Below are 24,198 nucleotides of genomic sequence, written 5' to 3' on the forward strand. Positions count from 1 at the left end.
GGGTATTTGCCCCAAAATGCTTGGCAAGAGCAGGCGCTGTGGCTTAGTTTGTCAAAGCGCCTGTCTTGTAAACAGGAGATCCTGGGTTCAAATCCCAGCGGTGCCTTGATCCGTGCTCTTTGCCAGCCACGCCTTCACTATGTCAAAACTGGGGACTGGACCGTTTGTTGGGTAGCCCTCCATCGGAGGCTTGCAGAGGTCGTCGGGGGCGGCTTTTAGAAGAGGCCCCGTCTCTTCTGGGGATCCAGGTTTTCCTCAGCGAGGTCTATCAGGGGCTCTGCAGGGTCAGGGCCAGCGAAAAAAGCGCACACCGCAAGGCTTTTGCTTTTTACGGGTCGGTCGGAGGGACAACCCGGGCCTGTGGATAAGTCGGACTCCCTTGGGGGGACCCAGCGAAGGCCTCAGAAGGTGTGGCTCGTAATGCGTCACGTGGCAGAGTTTTGAAAAAAAGAGCCCCGCAGTGTCTTGGCTTGGCCACCCAGGGGCCCAGCAGCCGTGCACGTCTCTGTGGCGCAATCGGCCAGCGCGCTCGGCTGTTAACCGAGAGGTTGGTGGTTCGAGCCCACCCAGGAACGAGCGGTATTTATCCCAGCGTGCTCAGTGCTGGAGGCTGGGCACCAGAGCCTTTTCCTCTCAAGAAAGAGTCTTGTGTCTTGAGAGTCGGCGGCCCGCCTGGCCCAACAGGACCTCGCAGTCATGTCCACTTTGTGTCTTGGCCCCTCTATCTGCACAGTGCCAGGGACAAAGTGGTGTGGCTCCTGTGTTGGCCAAGGCCTGCCAGCTCTGTGCTTTCCCTCTCTCGCTCTCCTGTGCAGTCCTGGGCTTGTTCAGGACTTTTGCTTTCCTTGTCTTTGACTCCACTGAGGAGGGAAAGAAAGATGTACACAAGCTGATCTGATTGGAGTCTCTAGTGTCAAGCGTGTCAGACATTGCTGGAGACCAGCAACTTGTGGCGCCGTGGCTTAGTTGGTCAAAGTGCCTGTCTAGTAAACAGGAGATCCTGGGTTCGAATCCCAGCGGTGCCTGCTCGTCCTTTCTTGACAGACGGAGAGGAGCCCGGCCCGCTCTCCAAGCCATCCCGACTTGACACGCCTCCTGGGCTCGACAGAGACGGCGTGTGTCTTTTGTGATACTCGAGGGCAACAGAGGTGGGGCATTTGCCCCAAAATGCTTGGCAAGAGCAGGCGCTGTGGCTTAGTTGGTCAAAGCGCCTGTCTTGTGAACAGGAGATCCTGGGTTCAAATCCCAGCGGTGCCTTGATCCGTGCTCTTTGCCAGCCACGCCTTCACTATGTCAAAACTGGAGACTGGACCGTTTGTTGGGTAGCCCTCCATCGGAGGCTTGCAGAGGTCGTCGGGGGTGGCTTTTAGAAGAGGCCCCGTCTCTTCTGGGGATCCAGGTTTTCCTCAGCGAGGTCTATCAGGGGCTCTGCAGGGTCAGGGCCAGCGACAAAGCGCACACCGCAAGGCTTTTGCTTTTTACGGGTCGGTCGGAGGGACAACCCGGGCCTGTGGATAAGTCGGACTCCCTTGGGGGGACCCAGCGAAGGCCTCAGAAGGTGTGGCTCGTAATGCGTCACGTGGCAGAGTTTTGAAAAAAAGAGCCCCGCAGTGTCTTGGCTTGGCCACCCAGGGGCCCAGCAGCCGTGCACGTCTCTGTGGCGCAATCGGCCAGCGCGCTCGGCTGTTAACCGAGAGGTTGGTGGTTCGAGCCCACCCAGGGACGAGCGGTATTTATCCCAGCGTGCTCAGTGCTGGAGGCTGGGCACCAGAGCCTTTTCCTCTCAAGAAAGAGTCTTGTGTCTTGAGAGTCGGCGGCCCGCCTGGCCCAACAGGACCTCGCAGTCATGTCCACTTTGTGTCTTGGCCCCTCTATCTGCACAGTGCCAGGGACAAAGTGGTGTGGCTCCTGTGTTGGCCAAGGCCTGCCAGCTCTGTGCTTTCCCTCTCTCGCTCTCCTGTGCAGTCCTGGGCTTGTTCAGGACTTTTGCTTTCCTTGTCTTTGACTCCACTGAGGAGGGAAAGAAAGATGTACACAAGCTGATCTGATTGGAGTCTCTAGTGTCAAGCGTGTCAGACATTGCTGGAGACCAGCAACTTGTGGCGCCGTGGCTTAGTTGGTCAAAGTGCCTGTCTAGTAAACAGGAGATCCTGGGATCGAATCCCAGCGGTGCCTCCTCGTCCTTTCTTGACAGACGGAGAGGAGCCCGGCCCGCTCTCCAAGCCATCCCGACTTGACACCCCTCCTGGGCTCGACAGAGACGGCGTGTGTCTTTTGTGATACTCGAGGGCAACAGAGGTGGGGCATTTGCCCCAAAATGCTTGGCAAGAGCAGGCGCTGTGGCTTAGTTGGTCAAAGCGCCTGTCTTGTAAACAGGAGATCCTGGGTTCAAATCCCAGCGGTGCCTTGATCCGTGCTCTTTGCCAGCCACGCCTTCACTATGTCAAAACTGGGGACTGGACCGTTTGTTGGGTAGCCCTCCATCGGAGGCTTGCAGAGGTCGTCGGGGGCGGCTTTTAGAAGAGGCCCCGTCTCTTCTGGGGATCCAGGTTTTCCTCAGCGAGGTCTATCAGGGGCTCTGCAGGGTCAGGGCCAGCGACAAAGCGCACACCGCAAGGCTTTTGCTTTTCATGGGTCGGTCGGAGGGACAACCCGGGCCTGTGGATAAGTCGGACTCCCTTGGGGGGACCCAGCGAAGGCCTCAGAAGGTGTGGCTCGTAATGCGTCACGTGGCAGAGTTTTGAAAAAAAGAGCCCCGCAGTGTCTTAGCTTGGCCACCCAGGGGCCCAGCAGCCGTGCACGTCTCTGTGGCGCAATCGGCCAGCGCGCTCGGCTGTTAACCGAGAGGTTGGTGGTTCGAGCCCACCCAGGGACGAGCGGTATTTATCCCAGCGTGCTCAGTGCTGGAGGCTGGGCACCAGAGCCTTTTCCTCTCAAGAAAGAGTCTTGTGTCTTGAGAGTCGGCGGCCCGCCTGGCCCAACAGGACCTCGCAGTCATGTCCACTTTGTGTCTTGGCCCCTCTATCTGCACAGTGCCAGGGACAAAGTGGTGTGGCTCCTGTGTTGGCCAAGGCCTGCCAGCTCTGTGCTTTCCCTCTCTCGCTCTCCTGTGCAGTCCTGGGCTTGTTCAGGACTTTTGCTTTCCTTGTCTTTGACTCCACTGAGGAGGGAAAGAAAGATGTACACAAGCTGATCTGATTGGAGTCTCTAGTGTCAAGCGTGTCAGACATTGCTGGAGACCAGCAACTTGTGGCGCCGTGGCTTAGTTGGTCAAAGTGCCTGTCTAGTAAACAGGAGATCCTGGGTTTGAATCCCAGCGGTGCCTGCTCGTCCTTTTTTGGCAGACGGAGAGGAGCCCGGCTCGCTCTCCAAGCCATCCCGACTTGACACGCCTCCTGGGCTCGACAGAGACGGCGTGTGTCTTTTGTGATACTCGAGGGCAACAGAGGTGGGGCATTTGCCCCAAAATGCTTGGTCAAAGCGCCTGTCTTGTAAACAGGAGATCCTGGGTTCAAATCCCAGCGGTGCCTTGATCCGTGCTCTTTGCCAGCCACGCCTTCACTATGTCAAAACTGGGGACTGGACCGTTTGTTGGGTAGCCCTCCATCGGAGGCTTGCAGAGGTCGTCGGGGGCGGCTTTTAGAAGAGGCCCCGTCTCTTCTGGGGATCCAGGTTTTCCTCAGCGAGGTCTATCAGGGGCTCTGCAGGGTCAGGGCCAGCGAAAAAAGCGCACACGGCAAGGCTTTTGCTTTTTACGGGTCGGTCGGAGGGACAACCCGGGCCTGTGGATAAGTCGGACTCCCTTGGGGGGACCCAGCGAAGGCCTCAGAAGGTGTGGCTCGTAATGCGTCACGTGGCAGAGTTTTGAAAAAAAGAGCCCCGCAGTGTCTTGGCTTGGCCACCCAGGGGCCCAGCAGCCGTGCACGTCTCTGTGGCGCAATCGGCCAGCGCGCTCGGCTGTTAACCGAGAGGTTGGTGGTTCGAGCCCACCCAGGGACGAGCGGTATTTATCCCAGCGTGCTCAGTGCTGGAGGCTGGGCACCAGAGCCTTTTCCTCTCAAGAAAGAGTCTTGTGTCTTGAGAGTCGGCGGCCCGCCTGGCCCAACAGGACCTCGCAGTCATGTCCACTTTGTGTCTTGGCCCCTCTATCTGCACAGTGCCAGGGACAAAGTGGTGTGGCTCCTGTGTTGGCCCAGGCCTGCCAGCTCTGTGCTTTCCCTCTCTCGCTCTCCTGTGCAGTCCTGGGCTTGTTCAGGACTTTTGCTTTCCTTGTCTTTGACTCCACTGAGGAGGGAAAGAAAGATGTACACAAGCTGATCTGATTGGAGTCTCTAGTGTCAAGCGTGTCAGACATTGCTGGAGACCAGCAACTTGTGGCGCCGTGGCTTAGTTGGTCAAAGTGCCTGTCTAGTAAACAGGAGATCCTGGGTTCGAATCCCAGCGGTGCCTGCTCGTCCTTTCTTGACAGACGGAGAGGAGCCCGGCCCGCTCTCCAAGCCATCCCGACTTGACACGCCTCCTGGGCTCGACAGAGACGGCGTGTGTCTTTTGTGATACTCGAGGGCAACAGAGGTGGGGCATTTGCCCCAAAATGCTTGGCAAGAGCAGGCGCTGTGGCTTAGTTGGTCAAAGCGCCTGTCTTGTAAACAGGAGATCCTGGGTTCAGATCCCAGCGGTGCCTTGATCCGTGCTCTTTGCCAGCCACGCCTTCACCATGTCAAAACTGGGGACTGGACCGTTTGTTGGGTAGCCCTCCATCGGAGGCTTGCAGAGGTCGTCGGGGGCGGCTTTTAGAAGAGGCCCCGTCTCTTCTGGGGATCCAGGTTTTCCTCAGCGAGGTCTATCAGGGGCTCTGCAGGGTCAGGGCCAGCGAAAAAAGCGCACACCGCAAGGCTTTTGCTTTTTACGGGTCGGTCGGAGGGACAACCCGGGCCTGTGGATAAGTCGGACTCCCTTGGGGGGACCCAGCGAAGGCCTCAGAAGGTGTGGCTCGTAATGCGTCACGTGGCAGAGTTTTGAAAAAAAGAGCCCCGCAGTGTCTTGGCTTGGCCACCCAGGGGCCCAGCAGCCGTGCACGTCTCTGTGGCGCAATCGGCCAGCGCGCTCGGCTGTTAACCGAGAGGTTGGTGGTTCGAGCCCACCCAGGGACGAGCGGTATTTATCCCAGCGTGCTCAGTGCTGGAGGCTGGGCACCAGAGCCTTTTCCTCTCAAGAAAGAGTCTTGTGTCTTGAGAGTCGGCGGCCCGCCTGGCCCAACAGGACCTCGCAGTCATGTCCACTTTGTGTCTTGGCCCCTCTATCTGCACAGTGCCAGGGACAAAGTGGTGTGGCTCCTGTGTTGGCCCAGGCCTGCCAGCTCTGTGCTTTCCCTCTCTCGCTCTCCTGTGCAGTCCTGGGCTTGTTCAGGACTTTTGCTTTCCTTGTCTTTGACTCCACTGAGGAGGGAAAGAAAGATGTACACAAGCTGATCTGATTGGAGTCTCTAGTGTCAAGCGTGTCAGACATTGCTGGAGACCAGCAACTTGTGGCGCCGTGGCTTAGTTGGTCAAAGTGCCTGTCTAGTAAACAGGAGATCCTGGGTTCGAATCCCAGCGGTGCCTGCTCGTCCTTTCTTGACAGACGGAGAGGAGCCCGGCCCGCTCTCCAAGCCATCCCGACTTGACACCCCTCCTGGGCTCGACAGAGACGGCGTGTGTCTTTTGTGATACTCGAGGGCAACAGAGGTGGGGCATTTGCCCCAAAATGCTTGGCAAGAGCAGGCGCTGTGGCTTAGTTGGTCAAAGCGCCTGTCTTGTGAACAGGAGATCCTGGGTTCAAATCCCAGCGGTGCCTTGATCCGTGCTCTTTGCCAGCCACGCCTTCACTATGTCAAAACTGGAGACTGGACCGTTTGTTGGGTAGCCCTCCATCGGAGGCTTGCAGAGGTCGTCGGGGGTGGCTTTTAGAAGAGGCCCCGTCTCTTCTGGGGATCCAGGTTTTCCTCAGCGAGGTCTATCAGGGGCTCTGCAGGGTCAGGGCCAGCGACAAAGCGCACACCGCAAGGCTTTTGCTTTTTACGGGTCGGTCGGAGGGACAACCCGGGCCTGTGGATAAGTCGGACTCCCTTGGGGGGACCCAGCGAAGGCCTCAGAAGGTGTGGCTCGTAATGCGTCACGTGGCAGAGTTTTGAAAAAAAGAGCCCCGCAGTGTCTTGGCTTGGCCACCCAGGGGCCCAGCAGCCGTGCACGTCTCTGTGGCGCAATCGGCCAGCGCGCTCGGCTGTTAACCGAGAGGTTGGTGGTTCGAGCCCACCCAGGGACGAGCGGTATTTATCCCAGCGTGCTCAGTGCTGGAGGCTGGGCACCAGAGCCTTTTCCTCTCAAGAAAGAGTCTTGTGTCTTGAGAGTCGGCGGCCCGCCTGGCCCAACAGGACCTCGCAGTCATGTCCACTTTGTGTCTTGGCCCCTCTATCTGCACAGTGCCAGGGACAAAGTGGTGTGGCTCCTGTGTTGGCCAAGGCCTGCCAGCTCTGTGCTTTCCCTCTCTCGCTCTCCTGTGCAGTCCTGGGCTTGTTCAGGACTTTTGCTTTCCTTGTCTTTGACTCCACTGAGGAGGGAAAGAAAGATGTACACAAGCTGATCTGATTGGAGTCTCTAGTGTCAAGCGTGTCAGACATTGCTGGAGACCAGCAACTTGTGGCGCCGTGGCTTAGTTGGTCAAAGTGCCTGTCTAGTAAACAGGAGATCCTGGGTTCGAATCCCAGCGGTGCCTGCTCGTCCTTTCTTGACAGACGGAGAGGAGCCCGGCCCGCTCTCCAAGCCATCCCGACTTGACACGCCTCCTGGGCTCGACAGAGACGGCGTGTGTCTTTTGTGATACTCGAGGGCAACAGAGGTGGGGCATTTGCCCCAAAATGCTTGGCAAGAGCAGGCGCTGTGGCTTAGTTGGTCAAAGCGCCTGTCTTGTAAACAGGAGATCCTGGGTTCAAATCCCAGCGGTGCCTTGATCCGTGCTCTTTGCCAGCCACGCCTTCACTATGTCAAAACTGGGGACTGGACCGTTTGTTGGGTAGCCCTCCATCGGAGGCTTGCAGAGGTCGTCGGGGGTGGCTTTTAGAAGAGGCCCCGTCTCTTCTGGGGATCCAGGTTTTCCTCAGCGAGGTCTATCAGGGGCTCTGCAGGGTCAGGGCCAGCGACAAAGCGCACACCGCAAGGCTTTTGCTTTTTACGGGTCGGTCGGAGGGACAACCCGGGCCTGTGGATAAGTCGGACTCCCTTGGGGGGACCCAGCGAAGGCCTCAGAAGGTGTGGCTCGTAATGCGTCACGTGGCAGAGTTTTGAAAAAAAGAGCCCCGCAGTGTCTTGGCTTGGCCACCCAGGGGCCCAGCAGCCGTGCACGTCTCTGTGGCGCAATCGGCCAGCGCGCTCGGCTGTTAACCGAGAGGTTGGTGGTTCGAGCCCACCCAGGGACGAGCGGTATTTATCCCAGCGTGCTCAGTGCTGGAGGCTGGGCACCAGAGCCTTTTCCTCTCAAGAAAGAGTCTTGTGTCTTGAGAGTCGGCGGCCCGCCTGGCCCAACAGGACCTCGCAGTCATGTCCACTTTGTGTCTTGGCCCCTCTATCTGCACAGTGCCAGGGACAAAGTGGTGTGGCTCCTGTGTTGGCCAAGGCCTGCCAGCTCTGTGCTTTCCCTCTCTCGCTCTCCTGTGCAGTCCTGGGCTTGTTCAGGACTTTTGCTTTCCTTGTCTTTGACTCCACTGAGGAGGGAAAGAAAGATGTACACAAGCTGATCTGATTGGAGTCTCTAGTGTCAAGCGTGTCAGACATTGCTGGAGACCAGCAACTTGTGGCGCCGTGGCTTAGTTGGTCAAAGTGCCTGTCTAGTAAACAGGAGATCCTGGGTTCGAATCCCAGCGGTGCCTGCTCGTCCTTTCTTGACAGACGGAGAGGAGCCCGGCCCGCTCTCCAAGCCATCCCGACTTGACACGCCTCCTGGGCTCGACAGAGACGGCGTGTGTCTTTTGTGATACTCGAGGGCAACAGAGGTGGGGCATTTGCCCCAAAATGCTTGGCAAGAGCAGGCGCTGTGGCTTAGTTGGTCAAAGCGCCTGTCTTGTAAACAGAAATCCTGGGTTCAAATCCCAGCGGTGCCTTGATCTGTGCTCTTTGCCAGCCACGCCTTCACCATGTCAAAACTGGGGACTGGACCGTTTGTTGGGTAGCCCTCCATCGGAGGCTTGCAGAGGTCGTCGGGGGCGGCTTTTAGAAGAGGCCCCGTCTCTTCTGGGGATCCAGGTTTTCCTCAGCGAGGTCTATCAGGGGCTCTGCAGGGTCAGGGCCAGCGAAAAAAGCGCACACCGCAAGGCTTTTGCTTTTTACGGGTCGGTCGGAGGGACAACCCGGGCCTGTGGATAAGTCGGACTCCCTTGGGGGGACCCAGCGAAGGCCTCAGAAGGTGTGGCTCGTAATGCGTCACGTGGCAGAGTTTTGAAAAAAAGAGCCCCGCAGTGTCTTGGCTTGGCCACCCAGGGGCCCAGCAGCCGTGCACGTCTCTGTGGCGCAATCGGCCAGCGCGCTCGGCTGTTAACCGAGAGGTTGGTGGTTCGAGCCCACCCAGGGACGAGCGGTATTTATCCCAGCGTGCTCAGTGCTGGAGGCTGGGCACCAGAGCCTTTTCCTCTCAAGAAAGAGTCTTGTGTCTTGAGAGTCGGCGGCCCGCCTGGCCCAACAGGACCTCGCAGTCATGTCCACTTTGTGTCTTGGCCCCTCTATCTGCACAGTGCCAGGGACAAAGTGGTGTGGCTCCTGTGTTGGCCAAGGCCTGCCAGCTCTGTGCTTTCCCTCTCTCGCTCTCCTGTGCAGTCCTGGGCTTGTTCAGGACTTTTGCTTTCCTTGTCTTTGACTCCACTGAGGAGGGAAAGAAAGATGTACACAAGCTGATCTGATTGGAGTCTCTAGTGTGAAGCGTGTCAGACATTGCTGGAGACCAGCAACTTGTGGCGCCGTGGCTTAGTTGGTCAAAGTGCCTGTCTAGTAAACAGGAGATCCTGGGTTCGAATCCCAGCGGTGCCTGCTCGTCCTTTCTTGACAGACGGAGAGGAGCCCGGCCCGCTCTCCAAGCCATCCCGACTTGACACGCCTCCTGGGCTCGACAGAGACGGCGTGTGTCTTTTGTGATACTCGAGGGCAACAGAGGTGGGGCATTTGCCCCAAAATGCTTGGCAAGAGCAGGCGCTGTGGCTTAGTTGGTCAAAGCGCCTGTCTTGTAAACAGGAGATCCTGGGTTCAAATCCCAGCGGTGCCTTGATCCGTGCTCTCCGCCAGCCACGCCTTCACTATGTCAAAACTGGGGACTGGACCGTTTGTTGGGTAGCCCTCCATCGGAGGCTTGCAGAGGTCGTCGGGGGTGGCTTTTAGAAGAGGCCCCGTCTCTTCTGGGGATCCAGGTTTTCCTCAGCGAGGTCTATCAGGGGCTCTGCAGGGTCAGGGCCAGCGAAAAAAGCGCACACGGCAAGGCTTTTGCTTTTTACGGGTCGGTCGGAGGGACAACCCGGGCCTGTGGATAAGTCGGACTCCCTTGGGGGGACCCAGCGAAGGCCTCAGAAGGTGTGGCTCGTAATGCGTCACGTGGCAGAGTTTTGAAAAAAAGAGCCCCGCAGTGTCTTGGCTTGGCCACCCAGGGGCCCAGCAGCCGTGCACGTCTCTGTGGCGCAATCGGCCAGCGCGCTCGGCTGTTAACCGAGAGGTTGGTGGTTCGAGCCCACCCAGGGACGAGCGGTATTTATCCCAGCGTGCTCAGTGCTGGAGGCTGGGCACCAGAGCCTTTTCCTCTCAAGAAAGAGTCTTGTGTCTTGAGAGTCGGCGGCCCGCCTGGCCCAACAGGACCTCGCAGTCATGTCCACTTTGTGTCTTGGCCCCTCTATCTGCACAGTGCCAGGGACAAAGTGGTGTGGCTCCTGTGTTGGCCAAGGCCTGCCAGCTCTGTGCTTTCCCTCTCTCGCTCTCCTGTGCAGTCCTGGGCTTGTTCAGGACTTTTGCTTTCCTTGTCTTTGACTCCACTGAGGAGGGAAAGAAAGATGTACACAAGCTGATCTGATTGGAGTCTCTAGTGTCAAGCGTGTCAGACATTGCTGGAGACCAGCAACTTGTGGCGCCGTGGCTTAGTTGGTCAAAGTGCCTGTCTAGTAAACAGGAGATCCTGGGTTCGAATCCCAGCGGTGCCTCCTCGTCCTTTCTTGACAGACAGAGAGGAGCCCGGCCGCTCTCCAAGCCATCCCTACTTGACACGCCTCCTGGGCTCGACAGAGACGGCGTGTGTCTTTTGTGATACTCGAGGGCAACAGAGGTGGGGCATTTGCCCCAAAATGCTTGGCAAGAGCAGGCGCTGTGGCTTAGTTGGTCAAAGCGCCTGTCTTGTAAACAGGAGATCCTGGGTTCAAATCCCAGCGGTGCCTTGATCCGTGCTCTTTGCCAGCCACGCCTTCACTATGTCAAAACTGGGGACTGGACCGTTTGTTGGGTAGCCCTCCATCGGAGGCTTGCAGAGGTCGTCGGGGGCGGCTTTTAGAAGAGGCCCCGTCTCCTCTGGGGATCCAGGTTTTCCTCAGCGAGGTCTATCAGGGGCTCTGCAGGGTCAGGGCCAGCGAAAAAAGCGCACACGGCAAGGCTTTTGCTTTTTACGGGTCGGTCGGAGGGACAACCCGGGCCTGTGGATAAGTCGGACTCCCTTGGGGGGACCCAGCGAAGGCCTCAGAAGGTGTGGCTCGTAATGCGTCACGTGGCAGAGTTTTGAAAAAAAGAGCCCCGCAGTGTCTTGGCTTGGCCACCCAGGGGCCCAGCAGCCGTGCACGTCTCTGTGGCGCAATCGGCCAGCGCGCTCGGCTGTTAACCGAGAGGTTGGTGGTTCGAGCCCACCCAGGGACGAGCGGTATTTATCCCAGCGTGCTTAGTGCTGGAGGCTGGGCACCAGAGCCTTTTCCTCTCAAGAAAGAGTCTTGTGTCTTGAGAGTCGGCGGCCCGCCTGGCCCAACAGGACCTCGCAGTCATGTCCACTTTGTGTCTTGGCCCCTCTATCTGCACAGTGCCAGGGACAAAGTGGTGTGGCTCCTGTGTTGGCCCAGGCCTGCCAGCTCTGTGCTTTCCCTCTCTCCCTCTCCTGTGCAGTCCTGGGCTTGTTCAGGACTTTTGCTTTCCTTGTCTTTGACTCCACTGAGGAGGGAAAGAAAGATGTACACAAGCTGATCTGATTGGAGTCTCTAGTGTCAAGCGTGTCAGACATTGCTGGAGACCAGCAACTTGTGGCGCCGTGGCTTAGTTGGTCAAAGTGCCTGTCTAGTAAACAGGAGATCCTGGGTTCGAATCCCAGCGGTGCCTCCTCGTCCTTTCTTGACAGACAGAGAGGAGCCCGGCCCGCTCTCCAAGCCATCCCGACTTGACACGCCTCCTGGGCTCGACAGAGACGGCGTGTGTCTTTTGTGATACTCGAGGGCAACAGAGGTGGGGCATTTGCCCCAAAATGCTTGGCAAGAGCAGGCGCTGTGGCTTAGTTGGTCAAAGCGCCTGTCTTGTAAACAGGAGATCCTGGGTTCAAATCCCAGCGGTGCCTTGATCCGTGCTCTTTGCCAGCCACGCCTTCACTATGTCAAAACTGGGGACTGGACCGTTTGTTGGGTAGCCCTCCATCGGAGGCTTGCAGAGGTCGTCGGGGGCGGCTTTTAGAAGAGGCCCCGTCTCCTCTGGGGATCCAGGTTTTCCTCAGCGAGGTCTATCAGGGGCTCTGCAGGGTCAGGGCCAGCGAAAAAAGCGCACACGGCAAGGCTTTTGCTTTTTACGGGTCGGTCGGAGGGACAACCCGGGCCTGTGGATAAGTCGGACTCCCTTGGGGGGACCCAGCGAAGGCCTCAGAAGGTGTGGCTCGTAATGCGTCACGTGGCAGAGTTTTGAAAAAAAGAGCCCCGCAGTGTCTTGGCTTGGCCACCCAGGGGCCCAGCAGCCGTGCACGTCTCTGTGGCGCAATCGGCCAGCGCGCTCGGCTGTTAACCGAGAGGTTGGTGGTTCGAGCCCACCCAGGGACGAGCGGTATTTATCCCAGCGTGCTTAGTGCTGGAGGCTGGGCACCAGAGCCTTTTCCTCTCAAGAAAGAGTCTTGTGTCTTGAGAGTCGGCGGCCCGCCTGGCCCAACAGGACCTCGCAGTCATGTCCACTTTGTGTCTTGGCCCCTCTATCTGCACAGTGCCAGGGACAAAGTGGTGTGGCTCCTGTGTTGGCCCAGGCCTGCCAGCTCTGTGCTTTCCCTCTCTCCCTCTCCTGTGCAGTCCTGGGCTTGTTCAGGACTTTTGCTTTCCTTGTCTTTGACTCCACTGAGGAGGGAAAGAAAGATGTACACAAGCTGATCTGATTGGAGTCTCTAGTGTCAAGCGTGTCAGACATTGCTGGAGACCAGCAACTTGTGGCGCCGTGGCTTAGTTGGTCAAAGTGCCTGTCTAGTAAACAGGAGATCCTGGGTTCGAATCCCAGCGGTGCCTGCTCGTCCTTTCTTGACAGACGGAGAGGAGCCCGGCCCGCTCTCCAAGCCATCCCGACTTGACACCCCTCCTGGGCTCGACAGAGACGGCGTGTGTCTTTTGTGATACTCGAGGGCAACAGAGGTGGGGCATTTGCCCCAAAATGCTTGGCAAGAGCAGGCGCTGTGGCTTAGTTGGTCAAAGCGCCTGTCTTGTGAACAGGAGATCCTGGGTTCAAATCCCAGCGGTGCCTTGATCCGTGCTCTTTGCCAGCCACGCCTTCACTATGTCAAAACTGGAGACTGGACCGTTTGTTGGGTAGCCCTCCATCGGAGGCTTGCAGAGGTCGTCGGGGGTGGCTTTTAGAAGAGGCCCCGTCTCTTCTGGGGATCCAGGTTTTCCTCAGCGAGGTCTATCAGGGGCTCTGCAGGGTCAGGGCCAGCGACAAAGCGCACACCGCAAGGCTTTTGCTTTTTACGGGTCGGTCGGAGGGACAACCCGGGCCTGTGGATAAGTCGGACTCCCTTGGGGGGACCCAGCGAAGGCCTCAGAAGGTGTGGCTCGTAATGCGTCACGTGGCAGAGTTTTGAAAAAAAGAGCCCCGCAGTGTCTTGGCTTGGCCACCCAGGGGCCCAGCAGCCGTGCACGTCTCTGTGGCGCAATCGGCCAGCGCGCTCGGCTGTTAACCGAGAGGTTGGTGGTTCGAGCCCACCCAGGGACGAGCGGTATTTATCCCAGCGTGCTCAGTGCTGGAGGCTGGGCACCAGAGCCTTTTCCTCTCAAGAAAGAGTCTTGTGTCTTGAGAGTCGGCGGCCCGCCTGGCCCAACAGGACCTCGCAGTCATGTCCACTTTGTGTCTTGGCCCCTCTATCTGCACAGTGCCAGGGACAAAGTGGTGTGGCTCCTGTGTTGGCCAAGGCCTGCCAGCTCTGTGCTTTCCCTCTCTCGCTCTCCTGTGCAGTCCTGGGCTTGTTCAGGACTTTTGCTTTCCTTGTCTTTGACTCCACTGAGGAGGGAAAGAAAGATGTACACAAGCTGATCTGATTGGAGTCTCTAGTGTCAAGCGTGTCAGACATTGCTGGAGACCAGCAACTTGTGGCGCCGTGGCTTAGTTGGTCAAAGTGCCTGTCTAGTAAACAGGAGATCCTGGGTTCGAATCCCAGCGGTGCCTGCTCGTCCTTTCTTGACAGACGGAGAGGAGCCCGGCCCGCTCTCCAAGCCATCCCGACTTGACACGCCTCCTGGGCTCGACAGAGACGGCGTGTGTCTTTTGTGATACTCGAGGGCAACAGAGGTGGGGCATTTGCCCCAAAATGCTTGGCAAGAGCAGGCGCTGTGGCTTAGTTGGTCAAAGCGCCTGTCTTGTAAACAGGAGATCCTGGGTTCAAATCCCAGCGGTGCCTTGATCCGTGCTCTTTGCCAGCCACGCCTTCACTATGTCAAAACTGGGGACTGGACCGTTTGTTGGGTAGCCCTCCATCGGAGGCTTGCAGAGGTCGTCGGGGGTGGCTTTTAGAAGAGGCCCCGTCTCTTCTGGGGATCCAGGTTTTCCTCAGCGAGGTCTATCAGGGGCTCTGCAGGGTCAGGGCCAGCGACAAAGCGCACACCGCAAGGCTTTTGCTTTTTACGGGTCGGTCGGAGGGACAACCCGGGCCTGTGGATAAGTCGGACTCCCTTGGGGGGACCCAGCGAAGGCCTCAGAAGGTGTGGCTCGTAATGCGTCACGTGGCAGAGTTTTGAAAAAAAGAGCCCCGCAGTGTCTTGGCTTGGCCACCCAGGGGCCCAGCAGCCGTGCACGTCTCTGTGGCGCAATCGGCCAGCGCGCTCGGCTGTTAACCGAGAGGTTGGTGGTTCGAGCCCACCCAGGGACGAGCGGTATTTATCCCAGCGTGCTCAGTGCTGGAGGCTGGGCACCAGAGCCTTTTCCTCTCAAGAAAGAGTCTTGTGTCTTGAGAGTCGGCGGCCCGCCTGGCCCAACAGGACCTCGCAGTCATGTCCACTTTGTGTCTTGGCCCCTCTATCTGCACAGTGCCAGGGACAAAGTGGTGTGGCTCCTGTGTTGGCCAAGGCCTGCCAGCTCTGTGCTTTCCCTCTCTCGCTCTCCTGTGCAGTCCTGGGCTTGTTCAGGACTTTTGCTTTCCTTGTCTTTGACTCCACTGAGGAGGGAAAGAAAGATGTACACAAGCTGATCTGATTGGAGTCTCTAGTGTCAAGCGTGTCAGACATTGCTGGAGACCAGCAACTTGTGGCGCCGTGGCTTAGTTGGTCAAAGTGCCTGTCTAGTAAACAGGAGATCCTGGGTTCGAATCCCAGCGGTGCCTGCTCGTCCTTTCTTGACAGACGGAGAGGAGCCCGGCCCGCTCTCCAAGCCATCCCGACTTGACACGCCTCCTGGGCTCGACAGAGACGGCGTGTGTCTTTTGTGATACTCGAGGGCAACAGAGGTGGGGCATTTGCCCCAAAATGCTTGGCAAGAGCAGGCGCTGTGGCTTAGTTGGTCAAAGCGCCTGTCTTGTAAACAGGAGATCCTGGGTTCAAATCCCAGCGGTGCCTTGATCCGTGCTCTTTGCCAGCCATGCCTTCACTATGTCAAAACTGGGGACTGGACCGTTTGTTGGGTAGCCCTCCATCGGAGGCTTGCAGAGGTCGTCGGGGGTGGCTTTTAGAAGAGGCCCCGTCTCTTCTGGGGATCCAGGTTTTCCTCAGCGAGGTCTATCAGGGGCTCTGCAGGGTCAGGGCCAGCGACAAAGCGCACACCGCAAGGCTTTTGCTTTTTACGGGTCGGTCGGAGGGACAACCCGGGCCTGTGGATAAGTCGGACTCCCTTGGGGGGACCCAGCGAAGGCCTCAGAAGGTGTGGCTCGTAATGCGTCACGTGGCAGAGTTTTGAAAAAAAGAGCCCCGCAGTGTCTTGGCTTGGCCACCCAGGGGCCCAGCAGCCGTGCACGTCTCTGTGGCGCAATCGGCCAGCGCGCTCGGCTGTTAACCGAGAGGTTGGTGGTTCGAGCCCACCCAGGGACGAGCGGTATTTATCCCAGCGTGCTCAGTGCTGGAGGCTGGGCACCAGAGCCTTTTCCTCTCAAGAAAGAGTCTTGTGTCTTGAGAGTCGGCGGCCCGCCTGGCCCAACAGGACCTCGCAGTCATGTCCACTTTGTGTCTTGGCCCCTCTATCTGCACAGTGCCAGGGACAAAGTGGTGTGGCTCCTGTGTTGGCCAAGGCCTGCCAGCTCTGTGCTTTCCCTCTCTCGCTCTCCTGTGCAGTCCTGGGCTTGTTCAGGACTTTTGCTTTCCTTGTCTTTGACTCCACTGAGGAGGGAAAGAAAGATGTACACAAGCTGATCTGATTGGAGTCTCTAGTGTCAAGCGTGTCAGACATTGCTGGAGACCAGCAACTTGTGGCGCCGTGGCTTAGTTGGTCAAAGTGCCTGTCTAGTAAACAGGAGATCCTGGGATCGAATCCCAGCGGTGCCTCCTCGTCCTTTCTTGACAGACGGAGAGGAGCCCGGCCCGCTCTCCAAGCCATCCCGACTTGACACCCCTCCTGGGCTCGACAGAGACGGCGTGTGTCTTTTGTGATACTCGAGGGCAACAGAGGTGGGGCATTTGCCCCAAAATGCTTGGCAAGAGCAGGCGCTGTGGCTTAGTTGGTCAAAGCGCCTGTCTTGTAAACAGGAGATCCTGGGTTCAAATCCCAGCGGTGCCTTGATCCGTGCTCTTTGCCAGCCACGCCTTCACTATGTCAAAACTGGGGACTGGACCGTTTGTTGGGTAGCCCTCCATCGGAGGCTTGCAGAGGTCGTCGGGGGCGGCTTTTAGAAGAGGCCCGTTCTCTTCTGGGGATCCAGGTTTTCCTCAGCGAGGTCTATCAGGGGCTCTGCAGGGTCAGGGCCAGCGACAAAGCGCACACCCCAAGGCTTTTGCTTTTTACGGGTCGGTCGGAGGGACAACCCGGGCCTGTGGATAAGTCCGACTCCCTTGGGGGGACCCAGCGAAGGCCTCAGAAGGTGTGGCTCGTAATGCGTCACGTGGCAGAGTTTTGAAAAAAAGAGCCCCGCAGTGTCTTGGCTTGGCCACCCAGGGGCCCAGCAGCCGTGCACGTCTCTGTGGCGCAATCGGCCAGCGCGCTCGGCTGTTAACCGAGAGGTTGGTGGTTCGAGCCCACCCAGGGACGAGCGGTATTTATCCCAGCGTGCTCAGTGCTGGAGGCTGGGCACCAGAGCCTTTTCCTCTCAATAAAGAGTCTTGTGTCTTGAGAGTCGGCGGCCCGCCTGGCCCAACAGGACCTCGCAGTCATGTCCACTTTGTGTCTTGGCCCCTCTATCTGCACAGTGCCAGGGACAAAGTGGTGTGGCTCCTGTGTTGGCCAAGGCCTGCCAGCTCTGTGCTTTCCCTCTCTCGCTCTCCTGTGCAGTCCTGGGCTTGTTCAGGACTTTTGCTTTCCTTGTCTTTGACTCCACTGAGGAGGGAAAGAAAGATGTACACAAGCTGATCTGATTGGAGTCTCTAGTGTCAAGCGTGTCAGACATTGCTGGAGACCAGCAACTTGTGGCGCCGTGGCTTAATTGGTCAAAGTGCCTGTCTAGTAAACAGGAGATCCTGGGTTCGAATCCCAGCGGTGCCTGCTCGTCCTTTCTTGACAGACGGAGAGGAGCCCGGCCCGCTCTCCAAGCCATCCCGACTTGACACGCCTCCTGGGCTCGACAGAGACGGCGTGTGTCTTTTGTGATACTCGAGGGCAACAGAGGTGGGGCATTTGCCCCAAAATGCTTGGCAAGAGCAGGCGCTGTGGCTTAGTTGGTCAAAGCGCCTGTCTTGTAAACAGGAGATCCTGGGTTCAAATCCCAGCGGTGCCTTAAACAGAGCTCTTCGCTGTTTTTTTTTTTTTTTTCGTCTGGATATCAGGTTTTTTCAACCAGGGCCATTCAGAATCTTTACCCTTGCCCTTTATGTTCAGTACTGGAAAGCATTATACCAAATTTTTATCATGAAAATTATCTATTCATTTTACTTTTTGCTGCATTAAGTTTTAACTGTAGCTGACATTGGTTTAAAAGGTTTTAGCTTAAGCGTTAATATTTGGAAATGCATTATCGATGAAAAAAAAAGTCCTTTGTTCCGAGATCAATGATTAGGTTTTTCATCTAATAATGCATTGAGATTTAAAGTCAAGGTGACCTTTCCTGAGTAGAATGAAAAATTCCATTGCTTTTCCTTCTATCAAAGTTTTGTCACATACAATTTTTCTCATGAAAGGTTTTCCTGGTGACTGTATTCTGCTTATTTGCAGGGTGCAATAAAGATGTGTATTATCTCTCTCCCATCCTTTTAGGACAAATGTGGTAGATTTCATGAGATTTAAAGGAGCTTTGATTTTCACTTTCTGCAGGTTTACATCAGAGCTAAGAATATCTCAAGCCACTCCACACAGATGAAGTGCCCAAGTGCATATGGTCCAATAATCTAATCCATATGGCTGAAGTTATTCCTCATGTAAACATCCAATTAAATATGCTCTCTCATTCTCCTCGCAGTGTTGATCTATCATTACTGAACAGGTGCTGTTTGAATAGGGAACTGTGTAAATTTGGGAGCTTGCAGAATCTCTCTTCTCCCTCGACAGTTGATGTGCGTGTTTGTGCATGTGTCGGTCTGAAAAAGTGAAAGTACGAGAGGGAACCAAGTTATATTTCAGATCACTTCTCCAAAGCAGAATATTCCACAGTGGGAGCAGCGCTACGCCCACACCAGATTGATTTTTGTCATCAGTACATCACACTGCAGCCTCAGTAAATCTAAATTATGCTGCAACAATATTAGCCTCACAAGACCCCCAACTGTGTTGCCAACAGCCTCACACTTCTCAAGTCTTTCATGTCTGACGATAATGATGAGGATGGGCATGCTTCACCCACCTCATGGGTCAGTATTTTCTTTGCAGGAGACAAAGCTGCTTCAGTACCATCAGAGCAATGCATGTAGAACATGAGAGATCATTGGCATGTAACTGTATGTTTGCTCCTGCTCAGCATTATGTAAAACCATAAAACTGTATATTTTTAAAGTCTCTGTTGATCTACTTGAAGATCTTTGGCTTTAACCCAGCTGATAGGAGCTGAATGAGCTCAGTGCGGCTGGAAAGGTAACACTTGTCACTTACTCACACGGTACCTTTTTTTCTATACTGGAAAATAAATGCAGGAAGCTTAGGGCTAAAATTTCTGCAGCCACTCAATTCATGAAAGCTAAAACTCTACTCTACTTTAAATCAATCAGTCTGCACCAGTTAATCCACAAGTCAAGATAATAGATGCACCAAAGTGGCTAAATTCCAAATTCGGAGCTCCCTTAAGACGCTGTGAGGAGTTTCTAAGTGGTCTTGAAAAAGTCTCCCTTCTAGATATCTGCCAGATCATAACCCACACTTTAAAATGAGACTACCAGCACCAGTATAGATTTTTCTAAATGCTACTTCTTAGCTTCCCAGTTGAGTTGAGCAGGACCAGATTGACTGAGACCCCGTTTACACGGAGACTCCCGCAACGATTCTTCCTTTGCGTTTTCAAAAGCCACCCGCGTTTACATGAGGACGTCGTGAAAACGATCCGCGTTCATACGATTCCAGGAGGAGAAGTCTCCTCTTCTGTTCTTTCTTTTTCTGCCGTTTTGTTGTGTGAGACGGTCGGGAATCCAACCATAACGCGCATTACCGCCACCTACTGGCTCAACTGGAAATGTGGCTGAGCGCGGAGCCTTCACCTAAAACTGTGAGTGCGCATGCGTTTCACCCTGAGACGCTCCGCTCTGTGTTTACACGAAGCTGGATGGAGGAGCGGATTCAGATCTTTCCACTCTGGGGAGCGTTTTCAAAAGTTTGCGTTTTCACTGAAAACGCAACGTGGTCTCGTCTAAACGGAAGGCCAAAATGCAACGAAATGTTTGCGGAATCAACCGTTTTCGGCGTCGTGTAAACGGGGCCTGAGTGTACGTCGAAGTCTCTATGACAACAGCATGTTGGCTGATTTAGTAACAAGAAGACAGATCGGTGTTTTTTTCAGCTGAAAATAATTTCTGTAGTTAATTTTGTTGTGATGGTGGCCACGGGAACCTAACTGTTGGACAGAAAAAGGACAGAAGAGCAGAAGAAAGATAAACAGGAGAGAGATAGAGTACAAGCTAAAGGCTAACACAGGAGCTAAACTGTTTGTGCTAATGTTGATTCCAACCCACAGTCAGCAGTTATTCTGCAGTGGTCTGTTCAAACTTGAGAGTCTATCAATGAAATGAAGAGTGAGGTTATGTTAGCTCTGATTGGTAGATGACTGGCAGGACATAACCAGGATTCACTAATGTTACACATTACAGACTTGTCTTAGAGCACCGGGCTGCCAGTAGTGCTAGATATAACAATCTACCAAACTAGGGTACAAACCCACAAAGTTTGCTTGTTGTCATGTTTCAAGCAACAGCAGGAACTGTTGATAAATCCCTTACCTCGCTGCGTTGTTTCCAGTAAAATTTGTTTTGCTCAAAGAGAAGCAGCAATGAAGGGAAGAGCTGGGGCCTGTAGTATGAACAGGATTAACACATCCAGGATCTCTCTTGCTTACTTGGGTTGACTTAACCAGACAGTCCCAACTCTGATAAGCAGTACTACTGGATATCAGTAAGGGAAGCCAGGGTTTTTGAGTCTCCATCAGTGCGTGATGATATAAAGAGGGTGAAGTTTGCAGTGTCTGACCAATCACACACATAGAGAAATGTGAAAAACCCTTGCAGAGAAGTGTACTATGTACCAGAGAAGCAGACAGTTGTTCCTTGGAAATACACACAATCCAAACACATCATCCAGGCCAAAAGCAACAATGTTGCCCTAGCAATTGCCAGCTCTGTTAACGCGTTAATTTGTGAGATTATACAATATTGTCCAGTCACATCAATAAATAAATAAATAAATGCATAAAAATGGATCAAAATTCTTCTTCATGTGAGTTGAGTCCAGGTCGAGTTCTCAGTACCTTAGCCCAAGTCCCAGAGAAGTCTTCAGAGCAGGTCACAGGAAACTCTCCCAGTGGACGTTGAAGTCTCTAAATTTGAGTATCTCAAATAATTTAATGCATGGAGCCAAGACCCAGGACGAGGAAAGCTGCTGTTTGACTCCAGATTATTGTCCATGTACACCTGGACTGACTGTGTGAGACAGTTTTGATGTGGAGAAAACACATTCAGTAAATTAACATTAGTGTGTGTTGATCTGAGTTTTACAGTGTGTCAGTTCAGTTAAGAGTCTCTACCAGAAACCTTGGCTGAATCACACAGACTGTTAGTATAAAAGCTGCAATAAATGTTTCATTAGGCCAAACTTCATCAAACTTACCAGAATATTCTCTATGTGCAGAACACACCTGCAGTCAGAATTCATTCACGTTACTGAACTGGTCTGTGTGATGATGAACGTTTGTGAAGTTAGAAACAGATCACACCAGAAATCACATCATGGAACTGTTGTTTGAGTGAGGCTTCAGAGGCTAACGCTGTTGTTATTTAGCAGCTAGCTGATGACAATGTTATCAACAGTCAGAGTAACAACAGCATCATCATCCACTTGCTTCCCCTGAGTGAATCCTGGATGGATGCAAACAAACATGTCAGCTGTAGCCTGAAAACTAATCTGTTGATAGAAGCTTAGACCAGAAGAAAATAAAAATAAAGAAAGGTTAAGAAAAGAAAAAAAACCACCCATCAATAAATGAGCCTGACCCCAGGCTCACACTGAATCTGGTGCGGGTCCGGTGCGGCCTCTGCATGTAATCCGTATCATTAAAATCACTGTTGTAGGCTCACATTAGCCCCACGCGGTGCAAGTCCGGTTGCAGGAGCCGTACGGCACAACGGAAAGAATCCGCAACAAGTCTATCTTTTCCGGACGCCGGACAGGGTCTGTGTCAAGCTGAATGAAATATGACGAGCTATACAGGAAAAGAATTGCCGGGTGGCATGAAGATCCGTTGTTTTTTAAAATAAAATTAGTGAACTAACTAATGTAACTTGACTCCTCTTTGACAGCACTGTCGCTAGTAGTAAATGTAAACATTACATCACACCCGGTGACACGAAGTCACATTTTGAGAACAAGGGACGACGAGAGACTCATCCTTGAAGTGGAAAGTCATCCTATTTTATATGACACATCCCGTACTATTATAAGAATAATTCAAGAAAAGAAAAAAGTAACGTTAAAAATAATAAACATTAGAGGAATAAAGCTCTCGTGCAAGTCCAGACAAGAACCTGAACCTACGTGAGCTTCTACTCTCGCGAGTGCCCTTTCCGTACCCTACACTGGAGCCAGCCGCAGCCTCCATCTGGAGCTGATGTGAGTGGCAGCTTGCGGAAAATCCGCACCGTATCTGGACTGCAACCGTACCGGAGCCAATGTGAGCAAGGCGTAAGTCTTCCTCCAAGTCCTTGTGCAGCCAGAGCTCGAATCAGAGTCTAAGTCTGATTCATAAGTCCACAAGTCCCAGTTGAGTCAACAGTCTAAGTCCTGGACTAGAATACTACAACACTGCCAGAGAGGTCACAAACACTTTGAGAGGTGAAGGCAAAAAAAATTCTTCAACTAAGTTAAGATGGTGATACTATCTATGAAGGTTAAAAACAACCATGTCAGGAGATGGACAGCATTAACTAAACACACGTGAATCTAAATACTCACTGTTTTTTCAAGCTTGCTTTGACTGTCGTTGTGTTGATCTGTCACAAAAGACAACAGGACAGGACAACAACTGTCAGACAACTTACAAAAGTTTTTAAAAACTAGTTTTCAGGAGAGTCCAGTAATTCAATATGAGACATCACCTGAAAACTATGACTATATCCTCTGATTAATCTCAGAACACCATTACAGTTAGGTCATTTTGGACCGAAACGTGACCACAGTGAGCGAAGGTCCATTTCTCAATGGATTTGTCACCCAGAATGGCTCAGAAACAAATGTAGCTGGGGTGTATTTTTTTGAAATGGCAGGGAAATTTTTCAGTCCAAAATCCAAAATGGCTGTCATGGAAAAGGTCATTTTAAAGGCTCGACCTACAATGGTGGACAATACATGTTTTCAGGCCTTATCTTTGTTACACTTTTGGTGTTTTTAGGGTTTTTGGGGGGAGTTTTTGCTATTTGGGGGGCTTTTTTTTCTGTTTGTTACAGTCTCTATAAGGTTAAAATGGAAGCTCTGCTCATGATGAACTGAATAATATACAGTTAAAGTTCACAGAAATAACATCTGAAGTCAATAAAGCAGATGTTTATGTGTAAAAAACACTTGTTGATTACCCATTTCCCATTCAAAAGGACGATGGGACAATGACTTTTCAGGTCTATATAACGTTTTTTTTGGGGGGCTATATTGAATTCTTTTGCAGTGTCACACCAATGGAAATAAATAGATTCCTTTATTTTGCTCCCATTTAAATGAATGGAGATTAACCATCACCATGGAAACAAATGAAACAAAGACATATGTGTGACGTCACAAAAACACTGGCCATTTTCAAATTCACCTACCACATACTGTGTATGACAGTAGTATGTAGTAGGCACTGCGTACTGTCTACTACACTTGAATTTAGTATGTACTATGACTGTTCTGTTAGGTTTATTTTGTAGCAAAGCAGAAATAGGATTTATCTTATTTTTTATATGATTTATTTTCCAAACTCAATTTTAATTGTACAAAACAAACCATCAGTAGTCATCATGTTGACATTTCACTTATTAGCCTGCAAAAATATTGCCAGAGGCAGCATTTTATATGAAAAAGTCAGTGGTGGAGAATACTCATTGTTTCGGAGAGGTAATGTGAGACCTTTGCTCATGTTTCGGTCATGTTTTGGTCCAAAATGACTCAACTATAACATCTTTCTATCCTGGTGTAATCAGGCCTGGATATTAAATATTGACACAGAAATGCTTAATTTGTGATCTCTTTATGAACCCTGAGCAGAGGGTAAACTCCACTACACTGACTCTTAAAACTGTGTGTTAGTTAAGCACTGCTCCTCTCTGCCCTACGATAACCTTTTAGGAACAGCATCACCATCCTGCATGTAAGTACAACTTCCTGACATCCTGGCCCTGTTGAGCAATAAAAAATGCATCACCATTGATCCCTGCCCTGTTGTAAATCTGGCGCACTGTCAACCCTCCTGAAGAAACCTCCTCATTTATTCCAGTTATTCATTCTTTGTCCTACCTGGTCACCATTAAAATGTGATGCCAACAGTTAGATATCTCGACATCAAACGCACCGGCACCGCTTCTACTCAAATGAGACGAGGCTCCCTTTCAATTAAAACAGACTCCTGACTGTTCTTTGTTGGGTTTCCTATGTTCACTGAAATCCCGTAACCCTTTCATCAACTTCTCATTAATTCACCTCTCACATTTCTTGCTCTTCATCCGTCTTTCTTTCTGTGCTGTTTTCCAGCTTCTACAGCAACCTTACAGCAGCGTGCTTTCACAATCCTGCTACGTTAGCTCCTCCTCCACCTGCAGGTTTCTCTGCTTGAAGCGAGAGTTAGCATGAAGCCCTGCAAAAAGAGGAAGCCAGAATCGCTCTCCTTGCTTTAAAATTCATAAAGTGGTCTTTGGCTCTTTCTTCAGCAGATTCCCTGCTGGATGTTCCCTTTGGGGCGGACTGAGGTTTTAGAACATTGAAG

The 24,198-nt window shown here is 53.2% G+C and overlaps 45 non-coding genes across 45 annotated transcripts; all 45 read left to right on the plus strand.

Moving 5' to 3' along the window:
- Positions 1-32: 32 nt before the first annotated feature.
- On the plus strand, positions 33-106 carry trnat-ugu (transfer RNA threonine (anticodon UGU)). Its single transcript has one exon. It is a non-coding gene; the product is annotated as a tRNA-Thr (tRNA).
- Positions 107-501: 395 nt separating this feature from the next.
- Positions 502-575, plus strand: trnan-guu (transfer RNA asparagine (anticodon GUU)). The gene has a single exon. It is a non-coding gene; the product is annotated as a tRNA-Asn (tRNA).
- Positions 576-951: 376 nt separating this feature from the next.
- On the plus strand, positions 952-1,025 carry trnat-agu (transfer RNA threonine (anticodon AGU)). Its single transcript has one exon. It is a non-coding gene; the product is annotated as a tRNA-Thr (tRNA).
- A 158-nt stretch (positions 1,026-1,183) lies between these two features.
- Positions 1,184-1,257, plus strand: trnat-ugu (transfer RNA threonine (anticodon UGU)). Its single transcript has one exon. It is a non-coding gene; the product is annotated as a tRNA-Thr (tRNA).
- A 394-nt stretch (positions 1,258-1,651) lies between these two features.
- Positions 1,652-1,725, plus strand: trnan-guu (transfer RNA asparagine (anticodon GUU)). The gene has a single exon. It is a non-coding gene; the product is annotated as a tRNA-Asn (tRNA).
- Positions 1,726-2,101: 376 nt separating this feature from the next.
- trnat-agu (transfer RNA threonine (anticodon AGU)) lies at positions 2,102-2,175 on the plus strand. The gene has a single exon. It is a non-coding gene; the product is annotated as a tRNA-Thr (tRNA).
- Positions 2,176-2,333: 158 nt separating this feature from the next.
- trnat-ugu (transfer RNA threonine (anticodon UGU)) lies at positions 2,334-2,407 on the plus strand. Its single transcript has one exon. It is a non-coding gene; the product is annotated as a tRNA-Thr (tRNA).
- A 394-nt stretch (positions 2,408-2,801) lies between these two features.
- trnan-guu (transfer RNA asparagine (anticodon GUU)) lies at positions 2,802-2,875 on the plus strand. The gene has a single exon. It is a non-coding gene; the product is annotated as a tRNA-Asn (tRNA).
- A 376-nt stretch (positions 2,876-3,251) lies between these two features.
- Positions 3,252-3,325, plus strand: trnat-agu (transfer RNA threonine (anticodon AGU)). The gene has a single exon. It is a non-coding gene; the product is annotated as a tRNA-Thr (tRNA).
- A 600-nt stretch (positions 3,326-3,925) lies between these two features.
- trnan-guu (transfer RNA asparagine (anticodon GUU)) lies at positions 3,926-3,999 on the plus strand. The gene has a single exon. It is a non-coding gene; the product is annotated as a tRNA-Asn (tRNA).
- A 376-nt stretch (positions 4,000-4,375) lies between these two features.
- trnat-agu (transfer RNA threonine (anticodon AGU)) lies at positions 4,376-4,449 on the plus strand. Its single transcript has one exon. It is a non-coding gene; the product is annotated as a tRNA-Thr (tRNA).
- A 158-nt stretch (positions 4,450-4,607) lies between these two features.
- On the plus strand, positions 4,608-4,681 carry trnat-ugu (transfer RNA threonine (anticodon UGU)). The gene has a single exon. It is a non-coding gene; the product is annotated as a tRNA-Thr (tRNA).
- Positions 4,682-5,076: 395 nt separating this feature from the next.
- trnan-guu (transfer RNA asparagine (anticodon GUU)) lies at positions 5,077-5,150 on the plus strand. Its single transcript has one exon. It is a non-coding gene; the product is annotated as a tRNA-Asn (tRNA).
- A 376-nt stretch (positions 5,151-5,526) lies between these two features.
- Positions 5,527-5,600, plus strand: trnat-agu (transfer RNA threonine (anticodon AGU)). Its single transcript has one exon. It is a non-coding gene; the product is annotated as a tRNA-Thr (tRNA).
- A 158-nt stretch (positions 5,601-5,758) lies between these two features.
- Positions 5,759-5,832, plus strand: trnat-ugu (transfer RNA threonine (anticodon UGU)). The gene has a single exon. It is a non-coding gene; the product is annotated as a tRNA-Thr (tRNA).
- Positions 5,833-6,226: 394 nt separating this feature from the next.
- trnan-guu (transfer RNA asparagine (anticodon GUU)) lies at positions 6,227-6,300 on the plus strand. The gene has a single exon. It is a non-coding gene; the product is annotated as a tRNA-Asn (tRNA).
- A 376-nt stretch (positions 6,301-6,676) lies between these two features.
- On the plus strand, positions 6,677-6,750 carry trnat-agu (transfer RNA threonine (anticodon AGU)). Its single transcript has one exon. It is a non-coding gene; the product is annotated as a tRNA-Thr (tRNA).
- Positions 6,751-6,908: 158 nt separating this feature from the next.
- trnat-ugu (transfer RNA threonine (anticodon UGU)) lies at positions 6,909-6,982 on the plus strand. The gene has a single exon. It is a non-coding gene; the product is annotated as a tRNA-Thr (tRNA).
- Positions 6,983-7,376: 394 nt separating this feature from the next.
- On the plus strand, positions 7,377-7,450 carry trnan-guu (transfer RNA asparagine (anticodon GUU)). The gene has a single exon. It is a non-coding gene; the product is annotated as a tRNA-Asn (tRNA).
- Positions 7,451-7,826: 376 nt separating this feature from the next.
- On the plus strand, positions 7,827-7,900 carry trnat-agu (transfer RNA threonine (anticodon AGU)). Its single transcript has one exon. It is a non-coding gene; the product is annotated as a tRNA-Thr (tRNA).
- Positions 7,901-8,058: 158 nt separating this feature from the next.
- On the plus strand, positions 8,059-8,131 carry trnat-ugu (transfer RNA threonine (anticodon UGU)). Its single transcript has one exon. It is a non-coding gene; the product is annotated as a tRNA-Thr (tRNA).
- Positions 8,132-8,526: 395 nt separating this feature from the next.
- On the plus strand, positions 8,527-8,600 carry trnan-guu (transfer RNA asparagine (anticodon GUU)). Its single transcript has one exon. It is a non-coding gene; the product is annotated as a tRNA-Asn (tRNA).
- A 376-nt stretch (positions 8,601-8,976) lies between these two features.
- Positions 8,977-9,050, plus strand: trnat-agu (transfer RNA threonine (anticodon AGU)). The gene has a single exon. It is a non-coding gene; the product is annotated as a tRNA-Thr (tRNA).
- A 158-nt stretch (positions 9,051-9,208) lies between these two features.
- On the plus strand, positions 9,209-9,282 carry trnat-ugu (transfer RNA threonine (anticodon UGU)). Its single transcript has one exon. It is a non-coding gene; the product is annotated as a tRNA-Thr (tRNA).
- A 395-nt stretch (positions 9,283-9,677) lies between these two features.
- On the plus strand, positions 9,678-9,751 carry trnan-guu (transfer RNA asparagine (anticodon GUU)). Its single transcript has one exon. It is a non-coding gene; the product is annotated as a tRNA-Asn (tRNA).
- Positions 9,752-10,127: 376 nt separating this feature from the next.
- trnat-agu (transfer RNA threonine (anticodon AGU)) lies at positions 10,128-10,201 on the plus strand. Its single transcript has one exon. It is a non-coding gene; the product is annotated as a tRNA-Thr (tRNA).
- A 157-nt stretch (positions 10,202-10,358) lies between these two features.
- trnat-ugu (transfer RNA threonine (anticodon UGU)) lies at positions 10,359-10,432 on the plus strand. Its single transcript has one exon. It is a non-coding gene; the product is annotated as a tRNA-Thr (tRNA).
- Positions 10,433-10,827: 395 nt separating this feature from the next.
- On the plus strand, positions 10,828-10,901 carry trnan-guu (transfer RNA asparagine (anticodon GUU)). The gene has a single exon. It is a non-coding gene; the product is annotated as a tRNA-Asn (tRNA).
- A 376-nt stretch (positions 10,902-11,277) lies between these two features.
- Positions 11,278-11,351, plus strand: trnat-agu (transfer RNA threonine (anticodon AGU)). Its single transcript has one exon. It is a non-coding gene; the product is annotated as a tRNA-Thr (tRNA).
- Positions 11,352-11,509: 158 nt separating this feature from the next.
- trnat-ugu (transfer RNA threonine (anticodon UGU)) lies at positions 11,510-11,583 on the plus strand. Its single transcript has one exon. It is a non-coding gene; the product is annotated as a tRNA-Thr (tRNA).
- Positions 11,584-11,978: 395 nt separating this feature from the next.
- Positions 11,979-12,052, plus strand: trnan-guu (transfer RNA asparagine (anticodon GUU)). Its single transcript has one exon. It is a non-coding gene; the product is annotated as a tRNA-Asn (tRNA).
- A 376-nt stretch (positions 12,053-12,428) lies between these two features.
- On the plus strand, positions 12,429-12,502 carry trnat-agu (transfer RNA threonine (anticodon AGU)). The gene has a single exon. It is a non-coding gene; the product is annotated as a tRNA-Thr (tRNA).
- Positions 12,503-12,660: 158 nt separating this feature from the next.
- trnat-ugu (transfer RNA threonine (anticodon UGU)) lies at positions 12,661-12,734 on the plus strand. Its single transcript has one exon. It is a non-coding gene; the product is annotated as a tRNA-Thr (tRNA).
- Positions 12,735-13,128: 394 nt separating this feature from the next.
- Positions 13,129-13,202, plus strand: trnan-guu (transfer RNA asparagine (anticodon GUU)). Its single transcript has one exon. It is a non-coding gene; the product is annotated as a tRNA-Asn (tRNA).
- Positions 13,203-13,578: 376 nt separating this feature from the next.
- Positions 13,579-13,652, plus strand: trnat-agu (transfer RNA threonine (anticodon AGU)). The gene has a single exon. It is a non-coding gene; the product is annotated as a tRNA-Thr (tRNA).
- Positions 13,653-13,810: 158 nt separating this feature from the next.
- trnat-ugu (transfer RNA threonine (anticodon UGU)) lies at positions 13,811-13,884 on the plus strand. Its single transcript has one exon. It is a non-coding gene; the product is annotated as a tRNA-Thr (tRNA).
- Positions 13,885-14,278: 394 nt separating this feature from the next.
- Positions 14,279-14,352, plus strand: trnan-guu (transfer RNA asparagine (anticodon GUU)). Its single transcript has one exon. It is a non-coding gene; the product is annotated as a tRNA-Asn (tRNA).
- Positions 14,353-14,728: 376 nt separating this feature from the next.
- Positions 14,729-14,802, plus strand: trnat-agu (transfer RNA threonine (anticodon AGU)). Its single transcript has one exon. It is a non-coding gene; the product is annotated as a tRNA-Thr (tRNA).
- A 158-nt stretch (positions 14,803-14,960) lies between these two features.
- trnat-ugu (transfer RNA threonine (anticodon UGU)) lies at positions 14,961-15,034 on the plus strand. The gene has a single exon. It is a non-coding gene; the product is annotated as a tRNA-Thr (tRNA).
- A 394-nt stretch (positions 15,035-15,428) lies between these two features.
- On the plus strand, positions 15,429-15,502 carry trnan-guu (transfer RNA asparagine (anticodon GUU)). Its single transcript has one exon. It is a non-coding gene; the product is annotated as a tRNA-Asn (tRNA).
- Positions 15,503-15,878: 376 nt separating this feature from the next.
- Positions 15,879-15,952, plus strand: trnat-agu (transfer RNA threonine (anticodon AGU)). The gene has a single exon. It is a non-coding gene; the product is annotated as a tRNA-Thr (tRNA).
- A 158-nt stretch (positions 15,953-16,110) lies between these two features.
- trnat-ugu (transfer RNA threonine (anticodon UGU)) lies at positions 16,111-16,184 on the plus strand. Its single transcript has one exon. It is a non-coding gene; the product is annotated as a tRNA-Thr (tRNA).
- Positions 16,185-16,578: 394 nt separating this feature from the next.
- trnan-guu (transfer RNA asparagine (anticodon GUU)) lies at positions 16,579-16,652 on the plus strand. The gene has a single exon. It is a non-coding gene; the product is annotated as a tRNA-Asn (tRNA).
- Positions 16,653-17,028: 376 nt separating this feature from the next.
- trnat-agu (transfer RNA threonine (anticodon AGU)) lies at positions 17,029-17,102 on the plus strand. Its single transcript has one exon. It is a non-coding gene; the product is annotated as a tRNA-Thr (tRNA).
- Positions 17,103-17,260: 158 nt separating this feature from the next.
- trnat-ugu (transfer RNA threonine (anticodon UGU)) lies at positions 17,261-17,334 on the plus strand. Its single transcript has one exon. It is a non-coding gene; the product is annotated as a tRNA-Thr (tRNA).
- Positions 17,335-24,198: the final 6,864 nt, after the last annotated feature.

Source organism: Halichoeres trimaculatus, unplaced genomic scaffold (assembly GCF_033239565.1).
Source record: "Halichoeres trimaculatus isolate MK-OKI-2021-1 unplaced genomic scaffold, fHalTri1.1 fHalTri1_scaffold_14, whole genome shotgun sequence".
NCBI classification, from domain to species: domain Eukaryota; kingdom Metazoa; phylum Chordata; class Actinopteri; order Labriformes; family Labridae; genus Halichoeres; species Halichoeres trimaculatus.